We start from the raw sequence: 17,140 nt of genomic DNA on the forward strand, positions 1-17,140 counted from the left end.
TTTATAGTCCGCCCTCCCTGCGGATGGGCTCAGGGTGGATTACAACCTACAGATAAAAACACATTGATAAAACGGTACATTAAATAATGATAAAAGCCAGATTCAACAGCATAAAAACAAGCTCTGCACTATGTCCCAGGTTCACTTCACCCTTCCCTGCCAACCACAAGGGAAGAGACGGGCGGGGATGTGAGTTGGTACAAGATTAGCTACCATTCCTACATGGGGCAGATGACTCAATATAGCCCCACACTAACAGGAGACAGGCAGGGAGGCCAATTGGTGAATCTGAGTATTGGCCTCAACCAAATGCCTGGCGGAACATCTCTGTCTTACAGGCCTGCTGGAAGGACACAAGGTCTTGGCGGGCCTGAATATCCTCCGACAGAGAGTTCCACCGGGTTGGGGCCAGGACTGAAAACACCCTGGCCCTGGTTGAGGCCAGTCGAGCCTCCCTAGGGCTAGGGACCACCAGTAGATGTTTTCCTGCTGATCTATGCACTCTCCAGGGTACATATAGGGAGAGGCGGTCCCTCAGGTATGCCGGTCCCAGTCCGTTTAGGGCTTTTTAAGTAAAGACCAAAACTGTGAACCTGATCTGGAACTCCACGGGAAGCCAGTGCAGCTGCTGTAAAGTTGGAGTCACATGTGTCCTGTACGGTGTACCCACCAGGACATGTGCAGCAGCATTCTGGACCCGCTGCAACTTCTGGGTCAGACCCAAGGGAAGCCCTGCGTAGAACGAGTTACAGTAGTCTAATCTGCATGAAAAGAGACTCAAAAGTCACCTATGCAGTCTATGGGATTGTGCGTGTGTGAATGTTCTGAGCCGTGCACCCGATCACTACTCCATGCTCGAAAATTTAAAGGACAGCTCAGATTCCGTATATATTGAGCAAGTAGGCACAATTGTTCCAGTTGTGCACTCTTTAGCCTGCAATCTGATGCTATTTAATTTATCTTGGTTCCCCTAATCTTGGTGTTCTGCAGGGCATTAAAGCCCAGCATTCAACTAGTGGAAATCTGCTACCACATGTAAAGTGCATTTCATATAGCTTTGGAGATTTTAGCAAGCATTGCCTCATACTCTTTCGAGCGTAGCTCTGCATTCAGTCATAAGGGCTAGAAATTTGGTGGTTGTGAATAAAAACTTTTTTCCCTTGGGAAGCTCAATTCTGTGCTCAGTACCACATTCTGTACTCCCACAGAATAATGATGAACAAGCACAGCTCATCCTTGGTCAGGCAGACCTGCATGTGATATGAGTCCAAACACAGGACCAGACTGGGCTGCAAGAGGAGGGGATTTTGATGGCCTTTGCAAAGGAAATGAGGATGAAGAGCAGTTGAAGAATCAACATAAAGGAGGTATGACTAGGCAACAGAGAAAGGGCCCATTGGAGCAGGCCAAGTTAAAACATTTATTTGACCACAGGTAATGCAAAATGGTTAAATTAGCAAAATTGGAAGTACATTTGGAAAAGACATGTGGGCTAGATCCACACATTGTTAGATACTGTGCTTTTGTAATCATTTGGCTCCTGGATGTTTGGGTCTGCGCAGGAAAATCCAAGAGGTAAATGATTACAACAGCACACTAAGCAACAATTTGTGGATACAACATAAATTACAGTCTTGAGCCCAACTACTTTTGATGCTGTTTTCAGAAATAAGGTTGAGGGCGCACTAAGGAGGCAGGCCTTTTCCATTGTCATGCCTCATCGATGGGTTGCTCTCCCTGTGCCTCTCTCCACTCGATGCTGAACTTGATTCTTTTTGGTAGCTTCTTATTTGCTTGTTGCATTTTTGCAGTTAGTAAGATGTTCACATTTCAGTACTTTTGGACCCTGGGATTGTCTTTGTTGTTGTGCTGTTGTCTCCCTTGCTGCAAATTGACATACCTTGTGCTGTTTTTTTATTTTGGCGGCAATCAAATGATTACGGGTTTCCTGTATTGTTATCTGCTGGTGGTGGTCCTTTTTATTTTGCTGTAGTATGTGTTATCAATGGTCTATATCGAGATGTTGAAAAACCATCTTGGAATTCATTTTAAAGTAAGTGTTCTGTGAACATATTACCTGTCAAATGAAATCGGTGCAGCATGAATTCGGGTCATGCTGCCCAGTGTTCTGGTTTTTCACACTTTTAGCCATTAGACCACACCACACCACCATTTCTGGTATTCCTATTGCGCTTTTAAGACGCGCCCTGTAAGGTAGGCCAGCGCTCTTATCCTTTGTTTCACAGTGGGGCGTGGGCTGACACAGAGCGCAGAGGCCTAAGGTAAATTCACGGCCGCGCTGAGAAAGGATGCTGCTCGCAAACCTGCGGAGATTTCCACCACTGTCCAGTCCCGGCGCTTCGGAGCAGGCGGCGTTGCGCGGGGGCTTCTTTTTTCGCCCTCCCGCGGACTCAAGCGGGCCATGCCTTCAGAATCGGCCCGCGATGGAGTAACCGCTCCGGGGAGCGGGGTGCCCTGCAGGGCCGGCGCTCCCGATTAGGCCCGCAGAGCCATCCCAGGCGCGGCTCGCCCGGCAGGGGGCCCCCCTCCCTCCCCGCCTCCCTCCCCGGCCGGCCTGGCAGCGGCGGCGCCGGGGCAACGGCTCGGGCGCGCGGAGGAGGCGGAGGCGGCGCCGGGGAGCATGCTCAGTTTTCCCGGCGGCGGCGGCGGCGGCAGTAGCGAGAGCAGGAGCAGCCCCGGCCCGCCGGCATGGAGCCGCCGCCCGGAGCCGCCGCCGCGCCCGCCGAGGCCGAGCAGGGCCAAGAGGAGGCCGCGGGCCCGCCGGCCAAGGCGCCCCCGGGCCCGCCCGGCAAGACGCGCGGCTCGGGCGGGCGGCGAGGCGGGGCCAAGGCGCAGGCGCGCCTCCGGCGGCCGGTCACCGTGGACAGCTCCAAGGCGCGCACCTCGCTGGACGCGCTCAAGATCAGCCTGCGCCAGCTGCGCTGGAGAGAGGTGAGGCGCCCGCCGGGCAGCAGGGAGCGCGGGGCCGGGGCCGGGGCCGGGGCCGGGCGGGCTCCCCGGGCTGCCGCTGCTGGCGGCCCGGCCAGGGAGGGCTTGTGCCGCGCCTGCCTGCCTGCCATCTGTCCCAGGGATTGAACCCGCGACCTTTCGCGTGCCGAGCGCTGAGCCGCGGCCCGGAGAGCCCGTTGCGCGGCGCCCAGTCGGCCCATCCCGCTGAGCCTGCCCTCCTCTGAGTGGCAGCGGCTTTTCAGGGACGCAGGCCGGGAAAGGCCTCCACTAGCCGGAGGTCCTGTACTCAGAGGCGGTGGGACTCGGAGCAGGGAGCCCTGCGGGGAAAAGCAGGCCCTCCACAACCCAGGCCGAGCTCCTCAAGTCCAGCCCTCCTTCCTCTGACCGGCAGGCAGCAGCACTCCGGGGCAAAGACTGGCCTTTTCTGTAGGTTAAACTGACGGCTAGTTGAGCCAGTTAACTGCATGGGGAACTGGGCCCCCCTCTGCCAGTCACAGGTGCCCCTCCGCTCCCCAGCTGAAACCAAGTGCCAGCAATTCCACTTGGCAAAATGGCACCTCTGACCTGCATGGCCAAGGTAGACAGACAGACAGATTCCTGGAGAAGTTAGCACTTCAGTGCCTGTTCCATAAATGATATACCTCTGAGTGATTATGAGATCATCACTAGAACATACTGGTTGTTTGCCTGAGGAGCAAAGCTATCTTGTTTATGTTGGATGTTCTATGGACAAGGAGAAGCTCCCGCTTGACCTGCCCAGAGCACGTTCCATACCACAGTGCCTACAAACAAGTCTAGTGCTACATCACTTCACCCTCCAGTACTTTTAAAAAACACAGACAAGTCTTGTGAAGTTCCTCTCGGGGCTAGCTGCAGCTCTGCCTCCCTGGATTCCATGTTGCATCTTCTGCCAGGAGGGTGGAGAGATAATCTGGTTGTTTCTTGAAAGTGGAGCAAATGAGGGTGAGGGATTGTGTTCCAAGGGTGCTTCTCAATACAGGCATCCTTTGGTCTAAGGCCAGCCCTGTCAGTTTCAACCCTTCGCTGAGAGTCTTCAGGAGCTGCTGTGTGCAAAACTGGTATTCTGATGTGGACCTGTGGTCCCCTCCTCCTCCCCCTGTGTAACATGGACAGGGGCCATCACCACCACTGGAAGCCGGCTGGACCAGATGAGCGTGAGCAGCAGCCTCCGCCACTGAGCCAACTGCTGAAGTCCCCAATGTGGCTGGCACAAGCAGTGATGGGAGGCTTTTCTCCTTTCTTCCCTGTGTCAGGTGGCTGGGGGCAATGGGGGCTCCCTCCAGCATGGGGCTCGGGGCAGCTAGCCTGGTTACCCATTGGTTAAGTTCTCTCTTGGGAGGAAACTAGATCCTTGTAGGACCAATAACTCAGCCACAGCATTGTCCCCATGCTGCCCTTTTCCACTAGTAATGTAGGAGGGTCAGGGACCTGGGCTCCTGGGTATCGCATCCATCCACCCACCTAGCTTCTGATATTTCAGTAGATATTGGCCACCTGCTTTCAAGCATCTTTTAAGCATGAGGGATAGACACTTGGGCCTTATTTTACCTAGACTAAAATAGAGTTGCAACTATACAAGCAGGCTGCCAGTCTTGGCCTTCCCTTTTCTTGCCATCTTTTCCTTCCTTGTGGCCTCCCTTCCCTCATCCTGCCAGCCTTCCGCCAGGTGTTGCTCTCATGAGTTGTCTGTTCTGTTTCCAGCTCTTCCAGTCCCATTGTGGCTGTTTCTAGGAGAAAGCTTTGTGCACTGGAGTCCTTGTGGTCAGTTGCCCCGCAACTCAGCCACAAGAAGTTGTTTTGCTCAATCAGGTCTTTACAGCAAGCTTCTACTGCTTTGCAGCCCTTGTGATAGACACTTTGAAGCGAACTTTGTTGAACTTTGGCACATTTATTTCCTTCATCTCAAAGCAAGCAAGGGTCTGTTGGCATTTGTGTATACTCCATCTGAAAGGTTTTGAAAATATTTTTGCAAAATGCGCAATTCTGCAACCACCCCCTTGCATTCTATAATTGCTACAACTTAGAAACATTAAATTCATTTGCATAATTTTTCTTACTTCACATAGTTTGGTGAAGTAAGCCAGTTTGGTGTAGTGGTTAAGAGTGGCAGGACTTTAATCTGGAGAACTGGGTTTGATTCCCCACTCCTCTGCTTGAAGCCAGCTGAGTGGCCATGGGTCAGTCACAGCTTCTAGGAGCTCTCTCAGCCCCACCCACCTCTTAGGGTGATTGTTGTGAGGATGATAACACACCTTGTAAACCACTCTGAGTGGATGTTGTCCTGAAGGGCAGTATATAAATCGAATGTTATTATTTATTATTATTCTACTTTTACTTCTGATTTCAGCAGCATTTGTCTTTGCACTTCCAAGCATTTAAAAAAAAACTTGAGATACTTAGGAATTGTTCTGAAGCCAGTACAGCATCCTGTACTTTTCATTCATTTTCAGAATTGTGGCATATAGACACACAACCTTCGTCATTGCCCTGATGTTTCAAGATGTACTAGATCCTTGCCCTATGTCATTTTATGTGCTTCCCTACTCACTGACCAAATAAACTTTCGGAGACTGCATGCGCCTCTTGGAACACATCTCTGACTGTGTTCAAGAGGGTTGTCAAACATTTAAAAGGTTCAGCAATGATGCAGGTGATAAACAGCTTTTAAAGTGTCAAAGGCCTTCAAAATGGTAATGGAGTCTGAGAAAAAGCATGTGACCCTCCTCTTGCTTCCTCATAATGCCTGCTAGGATACAATGGGAGTTGTGATGTCATCACACTGTGAAATGCTCTACCCCTCCCTGCTGACAGCTAATGGCATGAGGGGTGGGTGGTGTTGGAATGCACTCTGCACTGACGCCGTGGCATGTGTTTTGTACAGATGGGCATTACACAGAAAAGAAAGGAGAAAAGTCGGAATTGGTAGCAGCCCCATTTGCATTTCTCTTAACATCCAGTCAGGCACTCAGGTTGGGGCATGCCAAAAAAGTTTGGGGGTGGAGAAATAGTGTGTAATGTTCTCGAGCCCATAACTGAGCATAGCGGGATAAGGTTTGAGCCCATAAGGGAAAGTTGTCCGTGCCCTGGCCTGTGCTGGAATTGGGATCACTTGGAGAAAGATGCTAATAGAGCATTGGCCAAATTTATTGAAATATTTCAGGTACACATTTACATCCTACCTTTAAAAAAAAAATTTCCACCCCCCACAGCAGATTCCAGTAAAATATTTTTTTTAAAAAACTGAATCAGATCCTAATAAAAACAATAAACAAGCAGCAGCCAATAAAAATAATCAACAGCTGATCATTAAATAACAGATGGTGAAAACAGCAAGTGGCAAGTGAGAAGACAGAAATGGAAGCTGAGATCTCAGCTCAGTGTTTCTACTTTGTGCTCAAAGCATTGCTAAGAAGATGCTGAGCAGGGCTGTCTAGGGAGAGGATCCTCTCATGTCGGACGTGACCACTGAGGCCTTAAAGCGAAGGGATGAGTGAGCGCTCCCTATTTTGTTTCTTTTTATAGCCCGTCTCTGTTTTTATCAGTCTTTCAGCTGTTGCCTTTGCTGATCCATTTGTTCTGTGTGTGGATGCATTTTTTAAAAATATACAATGTACATTATATTTGCACATACCAAGCGACCATTTATACATGTATTTATTGGCTTTCAAATAACATCGAGAAATGTATGCATTTACCAAAAAAATTTCGATCCAAGAAAACAGAAAAAACTGTGGAGAAAAAGAAATCATGGGTTTGATGTGCAGAACAGAGAAGTGGATTCAAAACAAGGATTTTCAAGTTACAACAGCTGAGACGAAAAAATTCAGAATCATCCCTGCTTAAAGGTTTGGGACGAGGGTTCCTAAAGCCTACTGCTGCCTGTACCTGTTGGAATCCCTCTGCCATCGAAAGCTGGGTGTGTAGCAACTGAGGAGAAGGAATTTTCCACAGCCGAGCCCTGCTTCATGGAATTCCCACCCAAGGGAGATCCACATTGTGCCTTTACTGTTGTGCTTTAAGTTGCCCTGAGCTTTGACAATGTAGGCAGATTTTGTGTTTTGTCCCTACCTCTTCTTCCTCTTCTGTGACAAATTGGCTGTTGGACTCCTCTTGGCCTGATTTGAAGATCTTCTTCAGTTCTATAGTGACACTTTAAAATTGTAATGGATTTTCAATGGCTGAGCTATGAATCAGGAAGTCCCTGGTTTGAACTGTGCCTTTAGCTTGGACTCAGTAGGTAGGCCCTCTCTCACGATCTCCCTCACCCCATCTGCAATTGCCTGCTCTCTCTTTCCCCATGTCTTCTCTGAACAGATTTCCTGGTCTTTTACACAGTTTATCCTGCTGTTTTGTGTAATTGTTGCTGGTTTTGCTAGTTGTAGAGAGAATCAAGAAGCCCCTAGAATTCTTGTTGGATTTTGTGGTGATACACTTTCAAACGTATCATAAGGGCTAGAAACTTGATTTATTTTTGAAAAAGTAATTCACAGGAAGCTAAACTTTGTGCCTAAGAATCTCATGATATCATAGGATACACAGAACCCTGCACGCATCTTTATGCTACTTGGAGAATGGCAGGGTAGAGGCCAAGGTCTGTAAGGCTCTTTGCAAATTAAAAGTGCTCCTTAAATGACTTCTCCTTGGTTTACTTTCAGGGCACTGCAGCGCTCCCATCGTGGAGGAAGGGCTAAGACATTTACTCAGCAACATGAACTAATATTGGGAAGGGGGGACATGGAAGATATTATTAATATATTTTTAAAGTGTTGTAAGCCACTTCGAGGACTTTGTAGTCAGAAAGCAGAATGTCAATGTAGTGAATGAATGAATAAGTTAAATGGCAATAAATAAATAAATAAATAAGGTCAACTGCACTCATGATGGCAGCTTTCCTCCACCACCCGTGAATTCACTGAGCTGTTAGCCTTGATAGTGAGTTAAGTGTAAGCTGTCAGTCTCTGTGGAGAGTGTGCCTTTCTGATCGGCAGCATAACCAGGCGTGAAGTTCTCTCCTGCCGTGTTTGAGGGTGACAGCTCTCCTTAACAGGAGATGGAAAACAAGAGAGAGAGGGAGGGAGGGAGAGAGAAACAGTCCAGTATCTCCTGTGGGTAGCTAATTAAAGGCAAGGAAAGTTTGGATTCACAAGACTGAAAAGAGCTTTGTTTTCTGCTACTGCCCTCTGTGGTGGAGGCTTTTTCTCTGCCAACCCATTCTGCCAACTTTTGCTAATTGATTACATGCTCAATTTCCCATAACGGGCTGAGGGTATTCCTTACATCCTCAGCCAGACGATAAACAGCCATGATTTGGCACCTGGCAGTTCACCCGTTCTCTGAATTGGCTGGGATGTGAACTGGGAGCCTGGTGGTCTATGAGCCACTCAAAAAGCAAGGTGGAGGAAGTAAGGGCAATGTTGCTCCCTGCCAGTCCCAGCTTGGCTTACTCCCACCTGGCTATGATAAAACTTAGCATGTATATCATGCTGTCAGTGTTTAAAGTTCTTCATTCGCTTAGTTGTAACCCTCACAACAACCTTGTATGGTAGGTGAATAGTATTATCTGCAGAGTCCCTCTTTAATTAATTGTTCTACTAAAATGCAAACAGGGAAGATTTTTTAAAATTAAATGACAACCTTCTTCTAGATCTTTCTAGTTTGGTCTGCCCTGGATTCTGGCATCTTCCCCTTCTGACCCCACCTGTGGCAGTTGGAAGCAGGAGTTGAGGGGGGGGGCAGTCTCTCTGATGGAGCCGCATCAGGCATGATGGAGGGATGCCTGCCTGCTGCTTCCTTTCCTCCTGATGGCTCCTTGGAGGAAGGGCAGTACACAGATAAATAAGCAACATTGTCTCTGAAGAACGCTGTCTTTGTTTTTTTAATGAAAACAAGTTGTTAAAAGTAGGACAATAACAAAAACGTTGACTATACTGTTTCCCCCCCTTTCTTTTGGCTTTCCATCCTCCTGTCTTGGCAGATGGAGAAGCACCTTTCAGTTAGGCTGGTAAAATTTTGGCTGGGTGACATCACTAGTTGGGATACAAATTGGGCAGTGCGAATTGGCAGAGATGCTTAGAAAACCATGTAAACCAGTGAGATCTGTGATCTAATCCAAGATGCAAGCTCTTGGAACCCTGGTTCAGTCCTATTTTTGTTATGTTTTGTTTGTTTATTATAAGAACATTTCTCCAAAGCAGGATACTGCAAAAAGTTACAATAACATCAATCTATATTGATATTTAATGATGTAAGCCACTCTGAATCCTGTTTATTGGGAGAAAAACAAGATAAATATTTAAAGTTAATGTTTAAAATCTATAACAACAACATTAAGTAATGTTTAAAAATCAGTGTTTAAAATAACAGTACATGTTTAATAACAAAGAAAAGCACTGTGTTCCTGTCCCAGTGCTGCCGCCCCGGTAGTGATTTCTGTGTACTCTTCAAAGGCAGTCCTACATAAGCCGTACCACAGTAGTCTGGTCTGTATATGTCGGCAGCACATGAATGACTCTGGTCTGATCCTTCAGAAGGAGGGAAAAAATCCAGAAGTTGATTGTACCAAATACAGCCCTTCGAGTCTTTTCGGCGTCTGGGTTTGATGGGGTGCTAGTGGATTTTAAATTTGCTGGTTGAGTGGTGCTAGAATGTCTTCTTGCGACTTTAGGGAGTGAGGCTGGCAAAAACAAGGTCAGCTAAAACTGGGTTTTGTTCTAACTTGGTATATGCGTTTCAGACTGACTTGCCGAAGGATTCTGCAAGGTGCCTCGCTGATTATGTAGGGAGGTGTTAATCAGAGTGGATAACACTTCCGAACAGTCCGCTGAACAAATCCTTTTGGAACAAGACGACACCATCATCTGCACACATGATTTGCATAATATCACAGAATTAGCATAATTAGCTCAAAAAGCAGAAAGCTGCCTATTCAAGTAGTGCTCTGCACATCAAGTTGGAAGTGAAGATCGGTGGGAATAGTTGGGCCTCTAGGGGGAGCTCTTGCTTTTGCTATGGGGGCTTTGAGGACAATCAGTAAAATAACTTGAGTTCTGAAACAGAGATTTGGAATCCACCCCCAAATTTGCTTGCAGCCCAGTAAGGCCAGAATTATTTTTCCTGTGTTGAAGCGGGAGGCTGAGGGCCATGGCAAAGATGAAATTTAAACCAAGGAATGTCCTCGTACATATTTATTTACTTAATTATATCCATCTTTCTCTGCAATAGGAACTCAAGGTGGCTTATATAATTTTTCTCTCCTCCATTTTATTCTCACAACAACCCTGTGAGGTAGGTTAGGCTGAGAGTGTGTACCTGGCCCAAAGTCACCCAGGTGAGCTTCCAAAGCAGAATGGAGATTCAAATCTGGTTCTACCAGATCCTAGCGTGACACTTGAACCACTATACCTTGTTTCCTCTTCTCTTGCTACAGTGCCTTTGCTAAAGTATATGTCACAGATGAACCTGTGGAGGTATTTAATAACTGAAAATTCCATTATGGGGAAAAAGGCAATGGGATGGTTGTGGCTTAAATGTGGCATTATACAGATGAGTTTGACTGGAAGGTAAGGGGTGAGGGGTTGGTTGTGCTAGAGTTTTCACAATAAAAGTGGCCTGTCAGAAATACTTTGAAGGAAATTAGATCGGGTTTCTGGAGAGATGGCTTCAGGCATAAGGGGCAGCAAGGGAGAAAGCAGAGCTGATTATGGCTGCAAGCCAGAGAGTCAGCCCCATTGAAGCCCTTGGGATTTACCTCAGAGTAAACATGCAGAGGACTGGGCTATACCAGAGCAGGAGAGAGCCCTGTGGGGTCAGAGGAGCCACTCGCTGTGTACACTTCCTTACTGTGTCACTGTTGCCATGGTGATGGCAGTTTGGAGTCACCCACATTCCTGCACTATTCAACAAACATACTAGCTGCTCCTGCCCATGTTTCCAAGCATCAGCTTCCGGGTGCTGTTTTCCCCCAATGTTTATTTCCTCCTTGGTGTTCCTTCAGCTCTCGTCCCTTCTTCCTTTAATCTGTGAAAAATCTGCTTCATATAACAGTCAGAAGTTTGTGGCAATACTGGAGAAAATGGTATGTTGCAAGCCCAAACTTTGGGGAATGAAAGAACAGCCCTAGTAGCAGGCAGCATGTCCAAATGGGTAAATCTTGGCACTAATAGAAGGAAGCAAATTCAGTTAGGCTGTCCATGACTAGATCATCACAGAGGAATTTCATTTTACTTCCTTGATGTATACGCACTTGTTCCATTGATTGCTTCACTTTGCACCTGTGTTTTGTTTGCACCATGTGGAGCTATTTGTTCCCTGCTATGTCATCAGATAAAGTTTGGACATCACATTAATAATCACATTAATAACTGGGTCTGTATCAGAAGCCTTCCTCGCCTCTGCCAGTCACAATTGTTCAGATAAGTTCCAGCGGATTTCAGTTGAGGGGGCTCTGATGTGTTTGCTCAACTCTTGCCTATCTTGACATCTGCTTGCCGTTTGGAATGGGTTGTTGTGGTTAGTAGAGCAGTAAGTGTGTCATTGTGACCTTTCTGGGATCTTCTTTTCCTGGTGGTCTGGGGTGTGTCACAAATTTGGTGGCAGTGATTGGCTTTTGTACGTTTGATGATGAATTGTGTCTTGGGCTCAGACACCCACCTGATCTGGTTTGCCAAGCAAACCTTGTGGTGGCTAGTTACCAGGATAAGGAGTGGAAAGGCCTTACCAAAGGATCCTAGGGATGCCACAGTCAAGGGAATCTGTTCTGGCCGGATGTTTCCTTCTCCTAGATCAAGAAGCTATCTTTGGATCCTGCGGTCTAGTAGCTACAGGATGGTCTTGAATTTTACATTTTGGGACAAGATACTGAGCTGACTCTGGGTCAGTCCAGGATCTCTTGGAAGATAATAACATAATAATAAAATTCAATTTATACACTGCTCTTCAGGATGACTTAACACCCACTCAGCGCGGTTTACAAAGTATGTCATTTTTATCCCCACAACAACAAGCACCCTGTGAGGTGGGTGGGACAGAGAGAGTTGTGGAAGAGCTGTGACTGACCCAAGGTCACCCATCTGGCTTCAAGTGGAGGAGTGGAGAATCAAACCAGGTTCTCCAGAAGCAGTGTTTATCATCCCAGTGAGTGATCTGTGTCCAGAAGATGGGGAGGTGACCCTCTACCAGGGGCAGATTGGGAAGCCAAAATGGTTCTGGAAAATGGTCCCGCCCCAGCCCTACCTTCCCAATAGAGGGGGGAAAGAGCATGCTCACAGTGGCTCCTGATGGTCTCACATGGAGTGAAGGTGGCCCATGTTGCACAGGGCAGTGGCTCCCACCCACCTTGATTGGGGCAACCTGAGTTTGGGGTGCCCTCCCAAGCCATCAGCCCACTGGGACTTTTCATGCTGGCTTTAATGGTCAACCCATCTCTGTACCTTGCTTGTTCTGTTTTATCTCTCAGCAACATTTGATACCAGTGTGTCTCAAACTTTTAAGCACCTACATGAAGCCAGCGGGCAAAATTCTCTGGAGATATGCAGTGTGGTGCCAATGGTACGTAGATACCCTTCAGTGCCATTTCAGATTTTCACTAGATCCCAACTAGATCCTCTATCAAGCGCTTAAATTTAGCACGGGGGTGGTGGAATGGTATGGTATGGCCCCATCTCATCAGATCTCAGAAGCTAAGCAGGGTCGGTCCTTGGATTGGAAACCACCAAGGAAAACTGGGATTTCTCTGTATTGGCAAACCATCTCTGCTCCACACTTGACTTGAAAGCTCCTTGCTGGGCTCGCCATAAGTTGGTTGCAACTTAACAGCACTTCCGCACACAAATTCAGTATGTGGTGGGCTAGAGGAGGGTGAACAAGCTGAAACTCCAACCTAACAAGACAGGGAAAGGGCTCCACTAGTTGGCTGCCTGGAGGTGGGGAGAAGTTTCTGGTGCTCTGAAATATGTTTCCTAGCATTTTTGGCCTCTCCGTCATAACTTCTCTTGCTTCACTGCTGGAATAGCTGCATGGATATCTTCCTTGCACTTCTTTCAATGTTAATTATCTTGTGGCTGGGATAATCGGATCTGTCAGGATGCCGTGAGAGAGGAACCCTGAATGCAAATGCTGCCGGCTTTGCTCTCTTCTTTTTCTGCTGCTCATAAAAGTGGCAGAAATGCAGGCCTCCATCTTTCCAGTGTGCTCTGGATTGTGATAGGCAAGATTTCCAGCCCAGTGAAAACAGATGCCTCTTGGAAGTTCACAGCAGGGCATAAAAAGTGGACACCTCCGGTTTGTCTCCAGCATCTGTATTCAGGAGTAGACTCCCTTTGTAAATGGAGGTTCTGTATAGTTTGTCATGCCTACTTGTCGCTTTTCCTCCAGGAATATGCCCAGTCCCTTTTCAATGCCATTTAAGGGACTGGCCAGCCCTACCTCTTATGCTGGTGAGTTAAGCATACGTTGTGTGAAGAAGGATTTAGTTTGGTCTGCCCTGAGCCTCCTTACAACCATTTCATGGGGTGAACCTCACATGGGGCATTAATTCTACATGTTTTCTACCATATCCCTTTTTAGTTGTCCCCCTCCCCCCGCATACCACGCGTTCCTTGATTTGTTTTATTTTTCTCTCTCTCTCTCTGAATAAAATAAAAAACGTGATGAATCACAGATCCTTTCCCTCTGTTGTCTTCTGTTGTGGATGCCACCCTTCCCAATTAAGGAGTGGAGAAAGAAAGCGTTTGCCCAATTAGTGTACTAATTAATTAAGAAAAAAATCTTTTCCAAAGCTGTTGGCTGAATAAAAATGTAGTTTGGGGACAAGTTGCAAACAAAGGAAGTTGGTTCAGAGGAAAGTTTACTGATTCCTCCCCCCCCTCCCCTCTGAAGATTCAGCAAAGGAAATAACAGCAAAGAGCCAGATAGGATTTCACCTACCAGCTGCTGTTAGGCTTTTTGTTTTTTCCAGTGGTTAAGGGGCTTCTGAGCAGTGGAAGCTCAGGAGTCTACGCTGCCTGCGAGGTCCTAGAAAGAGCGCTTGGCGTCAGGCTAGGAAGAGAGCTTTGTATTTGCCCTAAGGGTTTTTACCTTGTAAATGTGCCATGCTTGTTAATCTGAAGCATGGATTTGCTTGTCTCAGAGAGGGGGAAATAATTCAGAATAGGTGGGAAAAGGTAAATTGTGAAAGGGGATGGCAGAAAGCATTACACAGGGGTGACAGACGTATAAATAGTTCTTCAGACATTGCATTGTTAACTTGGGGGACTCACTGCCACGGGATCCATTAACTTAGGTGGCTTTAAGATGGGTCACATTCATGAAGGAGGAGAGGTCTATCAATGACAGTTAGCTGTGATGACTAAATTGAGTCTCCATGTTCAGAAGCAGTGTACCTTTGTCTACCAATTCCTGAGGGGCTGCAGCAAGGGGTCTGTGGGCCTTCTTGGAGCATGGTTGGCACAGCGTGTTGGACTAGAGGGAGCCTCCTACTTCTGATGCAGCTGGGCTCTTGTCATGCTTTTAACTATTTAGGGGTGTGTGTGAGTTAGGGCCTACAAGCTCATGTATGAAACATACTTTGGTTGTGGCCTGTCTTGTCCTGGCAATGAAAGTAGCCCTGTCTTTCTAAAAAGGGCTTCAGGTAGTGCTTGTAGAGTAACTTTATTGGGCACTGTATTTTTCATCCTTCAGATGGTGTTTCTACTCTGACCTGTGTGCTCATCACATAAAATGTGTTGTGCACATTAAATTTGTAGACCATGGGAATTCAAATCCTAAAATCTGTGAGGCATGTTGGTATGACTGACATACCTCAGTCATACTAACAGATTTTGTGCCATGGCTAAGGTGGTAAAATAGCATCAGAGGGAAGGGTTAAACAGCCCCCATTTATCCTCACAACAATCCTGTGAGGTAGTTTGGGTGAAGGGAGAGAGGGAATGGTCTAATGTCACCCAGTAAGAATCATAGCTGAGGGAGGATTCAAACTCATGAATTTGATCTCTTCTGTACATTTTATTCAGTGCTTGCTCGACCTGGAGACCATCAAGGAGGGATGTGGACACTGGAACTTTGCTTTCAACCTCCAGAGTTCTTATTTATTTATATATTTAAAGGGTTTATGCCTTGCCTTCAGGACTGCGCGGGTGGGGGTGTCTAGAGTGATAATAGTCCAGGGGCTCTGGACTATCACCCTGAAAGCCCCTGGTGTCAAGCTAATCATGCAGCATGTTTTCTGGTGATGTTTGGGGTGGTTCTAGGTTGTGTGCTTGGGGGCGGGGGCAGAAGGATCTTTGTATGGGGGCCCATGATGCTAGATCTCAGAGGCCCCTCCTTTCCATGCAATGCCCAAGGCAACTAACCAGTCAGGGGGAAAAATCCACATAATGAAACTAAGCAATAAAACAAATCACATAAAAAACTGGAAGTGAATAAAACATCCAAAAAGCAGCAGTAAAAGAGAAGAATGAATGCAGAAGGTAAAAACCCCCGTGAGCCAGTAAAAAATATACAACCAGCCTATGTGTAAGTAAAGCTGATCTCTCAGCTTATCAGTATCTCTTGAAACCTGCGAAACAGATCTGCCCCCAAACACCATCCCAAATGGAAATGCTTTATCAGTGCTGGAAAGTGACAGGGCTGGGCCACCCCCCCACACGCCCACCAATCTCACTTCTGCCACAGTGGGCATAGAGAGCAGGGTGAAGACCTCCGATCCCAGAAGGATTCATCTAGGGAGAGGTAGTCCTTCAGATGTCTGAGTCTAAGTCATTACTCAACCACCTGCTTTACTTCTGAGGTTTCCCCACCATTTTAATTTTCACAGTCACGATAGCTAGAAACTCACTTGTTTTAAAACTGAGAGATTCTCAGGAAGCTAAACGCTGGGTTGGTGCCAGAATTTCTGCATTTTCTGTGTTCCTGTGGGTTTGCAGCAAATGCATAGTCCTGATCATTTTTAAATTTGGTAACAATTTAAAACTAATAACATTTAGTAGATCAATCCATGTGTGTGCATACGTAGTTTCCTAGGGAAATGTTGATGCCAGAGGAGGAAGGTGGCAGTCACTGTGAGTGGCAGGCAAATGTGGGAAGATGGCAGCCCCTGTGAATGGCAGGCAAATATAGAGCGCCCAGATGGGTCAAAAAAGGCTGGGTGGAGAGGCTTGGAGGGCTGGATCCAGCCCATCGTACAGGTGGCCATCCATGTCTCCTTTTGGAGACAGGAGTTCAAGAAGGTTCAGAGCACAGTCCCCTGGAAAGGTGGAAAAGGAATGACGAAATATTCATGTTCAGTTGCTTGGTTTACACCTCTGCCCCAAAGTAGTAAGGTTGGTGGTTATTGGGAAGGGGGGGGGTTATATGACAATTCCCTAAAGCTGCAGATTTCTTTAAGATTAAACCTCATTGGAAACAATGGGATTCCCTTCCCCAGTAAATGACTCAGAAATATTCACTATTGCTCAGCCTGGATGCTACTATGTGCACAAGCTTGTGCCCGAAAGAAGTCAGGATTGGTCGTAATCCAAAGGGGCGAAGAGAACCATGAAAACCCCCTAAAACTGTCCCCTGTGCAGCTTTCCTTGAGAGTAAGCCCCACGTGAAACAGGCACCTGATGAGGCTTCAAAAGTATATCCGGAAGATTGGCTCCATACCCGTTTCCACAGAAGTATATCCCACTGTGGCCAATGAGGTTTATTTCCAAAAAAGTGATTGGAAGCCACCTAAGCATCTCTGTTTCTGGCACGATAGCTTTAAAAGTAGATTGTATTTGCACAGCATTTGCTTATGTGCTGCATCAGTTGTATAACGCCTAATTTTTGCTTCCCCCCCGCCCCCATCCTCTCTACCCTGTCCAGTTTCCATTTGGTCGCCGTTTGCCCTGCGACATCTATTGGCACGGTGTGTCATTTCATGATAATGACATCTTCTCGGGCCAAGTCAACAAATTTCCAGGTAATTGAATTTCACGTTACTAATTAATCTGGTGATTTTACATGATGCGGAATTGGTTATTTTTGCATCTTCTAACAGAAAGAAAAAGGAGAAGCCCTCACCAGACATTGCGTGTCCCTTTTAAGAGCTATCTCTAAGCCTCAGTGATTATCACAGCGTCTTGTGGTAGCGAGTTCTTCAAGTTAATTCTGCATTATGTGAAGAAGT

At 46.9% G+C, this 17,140-nt stretch overlaps 1 protein-coding gene across 1 annotated transcript in view; it reads left to right on the forward strand.

Annotated features, from left to right (window-relative positions):
• The first annotated feature begins 16,836 nt into the window (after positions 1-16,836).
• The window catches only part of TTLL11 (tubulin tyrosine ligase like 11), a 53,870-nt gene continuing 53,566 nt past the window's right edge, over positions 16,837-17,140 (forward strand). Inside the window, exon 1 of the mRNA XM_054998213.1 lies at positions 16,837-16,933. The gene's annotated coding sequence lies outside the window, so the exon portion shown is untranslated. The remainder of the gene's footprint in view (positions 16,934-17,140) is intronic.

The sequence above is a fragment of the Eublepharis macularius genome, chromosome 14 (assembly GCF_028583425.1).
Source record: "Eublepharis macularius isolate TG4126 chromosome 14, MPM_Emac_v1.0, whole genome shotgun sequence".
Lineage (NCBI taxonomy): Eukaryota > Metazoa > Chordata > Lepidosauria > Squamata > Eublepharidae > Eublepharis > Eublepharis macularius.